The sequence below is a fragment of the Canis lupus genome, chromosome X, assembly GCF_003254725.2.
Source record: "Canis lupus dingo isolate Sandy chromosome X, ASM325472v2, whole genome shotgun sequence".
Lineage (NCBI taxonomy): Eukaryota > Metazoa > Chordata > Mammalia > Carnivora > Canidae > Canis > Canis lupus.
The window spans coordinates 46814478-46819365 of record NC_064281.1 but is presented as its reverse complement, the minus strand read 5'-3'; positions in this window follow the sequence as shown (position 1 = coordinate 46819365).

The window sequence follows — 4888 nt, the reverse complement described above, 5'->3', positions numbered from 1 at the left end:
CTCAATAGATGCAGAGAAAACATTTGACAAAAGACAGCATCCATTCCTGATCAAAACTCTTCAGAGTGCAGGGATAGAGGGAACATTCCTCAGCATCTTAAAAGCTATCTGTGAGAAGCCCACAGCAAATATCATTCTCAATGGGGAAACACTGGAAGCCTTTCCCCTAAGATCAGGAACACGACAGGGATGTCCACTCTCACCACTGCTATTCAACATAATAGTAGAAGTCCTAGCCTCAGCAATCAGGCAACAGAAAGAAATAAAAGGCATTCAAATTGGCAAAGAAGTCAAACTCTCCCTTTTTGCAGATGATGTGATAGTGTATATAGAAAACCCAAAAACTCCACCCGAAGATTGCTGGAACTCAGACAGCAATTTGGCAGTGTGGCAGGATACAATATCAATGTCCAGAAATCAGTGGCATTTCTCTACACTAACAATGAGGCTGAAGAAAGAGAAATTACGGAGTCAATCCCATTTACAATCGCATGCAAAAGCATAAGATACCTAGGAAGAAACGTAATCAAAGAGGCAAAGGATCTATACCCTAAATATACAGAACACTTCTGAAAGAAATGTAGGAAGACACAAAGAGTTGGTAAAATATTTCATGCTCAAGGATTTTAAAAAATAACATTGTTAAAATATCAATGCTATCTAGGGCAATTCACATATTTAGTGCAATCCCTATCAAAATACCATGGACTTTCTTTAGAGAGTTGGAACAAATCATCTTAAGATTTGTGTGGAATCAGAAAAGACCGTGAGTAGCTAGGCGTATATTGACAAAGGAAACCATAGCTGGGGGCATCACAATGCCAAATTTCAGGTTGTACTACAAAGCTGTGGTCATCAAGACAGTGTAGTACTGGCACAAAAACAGACACATAGATCAATGAACAGAATAGAGAACCCAGAAATGGGCCCTCAACTCTATGGTCAACTAATATTCGACAAAGCAGGAAAGACCATCCCCTGGAAAAATGATAGTCTCTTCAATAAATGGTGCTGGGAAAACTGAACGTGCAGAAGAATGAAACTAGACCATTCTCTTACACCATACACAAATATAAACTCAAAATGGATGAAAGATCTAAATGTGAGACAAGAATCCATCAAATCCTAGAGAAGAACACAGTCACACCCTTTTCTGAATGTTGTCACAGCACCTTCTTGCAAGATGCATCTATCAAGGCAAGGGAATCAAAAGCAAATTGAATTATTGGGACTTCATCAAGATAAAAAGCTTCTGCACAGCAAAAGAAGCAGTCAACAAAACTAAAAGACAACCTACAGAATGGGAGAATATATTTGCAAATGACTATCAGATAGAGGGCTAGTATCCAAGATCTATAAAGAATCTGGGAATAAAATAATAGTGAAAGGGAATATAAGGGAAGGGAGAAAAAATGTGTGGGAAATATCAGAAAGGAGACAGAAGATAAAGACTCCTAACTCTGGGAAACGAACTAGGGGTGGTGGAAGGGGAGGAGGACCGGGGGGGGGGGTGGAGGTAAGTGGGTGACGGGCACTGAGGGGGACACTTGACGGGATAAGCACTGGGTGTTATTCTGTATGTTGGTAAATTGAACACCAATAAAAAATTATTTTATTAAAAAAAAAAAAGAAGAACCACACTAAGGGAAAAAAAAAAAAATCTGGGCAGCCCTGGTGGCGCAGCGGTTTAGCGCCGCCTGCAGCCCAGGGTGTCATCCTGGAGACCCGGGATCGAGTCCCACGTAGGGCTCCCAGCATGGAGCCTGCTTTTCCCTCTGCCTCTCTGCCTCTCTCTCTCTCTCTCTCTCTCTCTCTTTTTCTCTGTGTCTCTCATGAATAAATGAATAAAATCTTTTTAAAAAGATCTATAGGGATCCCTGGGTGGCGCAGCGGTTTGGAGCCTGCCTTTGGCCCAGGGCGCGATCCTGGAGACCGGGGATCGAATCCCACGTCGGGCTCCCGGTGCATGGAGCCTGCTTCTCCCTCTGCCTATGTCTCTGACTCTCTCTCTCTCTCCGTGTGTGTGTGTGTGACTATCATAAATAAATAAAAATTTAAAAAAAAGATCTATAAAGAATATATTAAACTCAACAGCAAGGAAACAAACAATTCAATCATGAAATGGGCAAAAGACATGAACAGAAATTTCACAGGAGAAGACATAGACATGGCCAACAAGCACATGAGAAAATGCTCTGCATCACTGGCCCTCAGGGAAATACAAATCAAAACCACAGTGAGATACCACCTCACACCAGTCAGAATGGGGAAAATTAACAAGAAAAGGGAACCCCCTTGCACTGTTGGTGGGAATGTGAACTGATGCAGCCACTCTGGAAAACTGTATCAAGGTTCCTCAAAGAGTTAAAAGTAGAGGTGCCCTATGACCCAGCAATTGCACTGCTGGAGATTTACTTCAAAGATACAAATGGAGTGAAACGCTGGAACACCTGCACCCCAATGTTTATAGCAGCAATGTCCACAATAGCCAAACTGTGGAACGCACCTCAGTGTCCATCGAAAGATGAACGGATAAAGATGTGGTCTATATATACAATGGAATATTACTCAGCTATTAGAAACGACAAATACCCACCATTTGCTTCAACGTGGGTGGAACTGGAGGGTATTATGCTGATTGAGGTAAGTCAATCAGAGAAGGACAAACATTATATGGTATCATTCATTTGGGGAATATAAAAAATAGTGAAAGGGAATAAAGGGAAAAGGAGAGAAAATGAGTGGGAAATATCAGTGAGGGTGCCAGAACGTGAGAGACACCTAACTCTGGGAAATGAACAAGGGGTAGTGGAAAGGGAGGTGGGTGGATGGGTGGAGTGGCTGGGTGACTGTCACTGAGGGGGGTACTTGATGGGAAGAGCACTTGGTCTTATTCTATATGTTGGCAAATCGAACTCCAATAAAAAAGTAAACCAAAAAAAGAAAGAAGAAAGAAAGAAAGAAAGAAAGAAAGAAAGAAAGAAAGAAAGAAAGAAAGAAAGAAAGAAAGAAAAAAGAAAGAAAGAAAACACAATGACCTCAAAACCTTCGGGATGCAGTAAATGCAGTCCGAAAATGGAAATATATAGCAATAGTCTTCCTACCTCAAGAAGCAAGTATATTTCAAATAAACAATCAAACTTACACCTAAACAAGCCAGAAAAAGAACACCAAATGAAGCCTAAAGCCCATAGAAGGAGGAAATAATGAGAAGTAGAACAGAAATATATGATGCAGGGACACCTGGGTGGCTCAGTGGTTGAGCATCTGCCTTCATCTCAGGTCGTGATCCTGGGGTCCTGATATTGAGTCCCACATCACGTTCCCCATGGGGCACCTGTGTCTCCCTCTGCCTATATCTCTTTGTGTGTCTCTCATGAATAAATAAATTAAATATTGTTTTAAAAAAGGAATGAGCAGAAGATGTTAACAGATATTTCCCTAAAGAAGACATACAAATTGCTAACAAACACATGAAAAAAATGCTCAACACTACTCAGCATCAGGAAAACACACATCAAAACCACAATGTGATGCCACCTCACACTGGTCAGAATGGCTAAAATGAACAACTCAGGAAACAGCAGATGTTGGCAAGGATGCAGAGAAATAGGAACCCTCTTACATTGTTGATGGGAATGCAAACTGGTGCAGACATTCTGGAAAACAGTATGGAGGTGCCTCAAATGTTAAAAATAGAACTATCCTGTGACTCAGCAATTACACTCCTAGGTAGCAATCCAAAGGATACAAACATAGTGTTCTGAAGGGGAACATACACCCCAATGTTTATAGCAGCAATGTCCACAATAGCCAAAATATGGAAAAAGCCCAGATGTCCATTGACAGATGAATGGATAAAGAAGAGGTGATATATAGAGAGAAGGGAATATTACTCAGCCATCAAAAAAAGAATAAAATCTTGCCATTTCTGATGACTAGATTGAACTAGAGTATATTATGCTAAGCAAAATAAGTCAGTCAGAGAAAGAAAAATACCATATGATTTTACTCACATGTGGAATTTAAGAAACAAAACAGATTAACATAGGAGAAAGGAAGGGAAAAATTTTTAAAAAATAGGGAGACAAACCATAAGAGCCTCTACTACAGGGATAAAATTGAGGGTTCCTGGAGGGAAGGTAGGTGGGGGTATGGGTTTACTGGATGTTTGGCATTAAGGAAGGCACTTGATGAAATGAGCACTAGGTGTTATATGCAACTGATGAATCACCGAGCTCTATCCCTGAAACTAATAGTACATTCTATGTTAACTAAATTGAATTTAATTTAAAAAAAATTTTAAAAAGAGTGTGAGTTCTGAAATGTGTAAGTTCCAGAACCAGACTGCTTGGTTTCACAGTGGAGCTCTGTACTTAGCTGAGTAATTATCAGTTAGTTACTTCACATCTCTGAGCCTCAGTTTCTTCATCTGTAATATGGGAATAATAGCTTTTATCTCATAAGGTCCTTATTGGGGTGGGCTAAATTAATTCCTGTAAAGCACTTAATGAAAGGTCTGGTGCACGGTAATCCAATTAATATTAGCTGTTATTTTTTTTAACCAGGCACTGTTCATATTGTTTTCTACAGATTATGTTTTAAATTTTTACAATGGCCTAAATGTAGTCTATGGAAGCTGTCTGTTTGAGGCCATTCCCACTTGTGCTATAGTTGCTTCTGAGTTTTATTTTCTTTCTTTTATACAAGGAAATCAAGGATCAGAGAGGTGGTTTTTCTCAAGCTGCCCTAGGTATATATGGATTATCTGATTCTAAAACCTAGCAAGCTCATTTTACTACTCCAGAGGGAGAAGAGAAGGAATAGGAGAGGCAGTGCTAAATGAAGGGGTTGGGTGACAGGGGACTACACTAGGTTTTATCTCTAG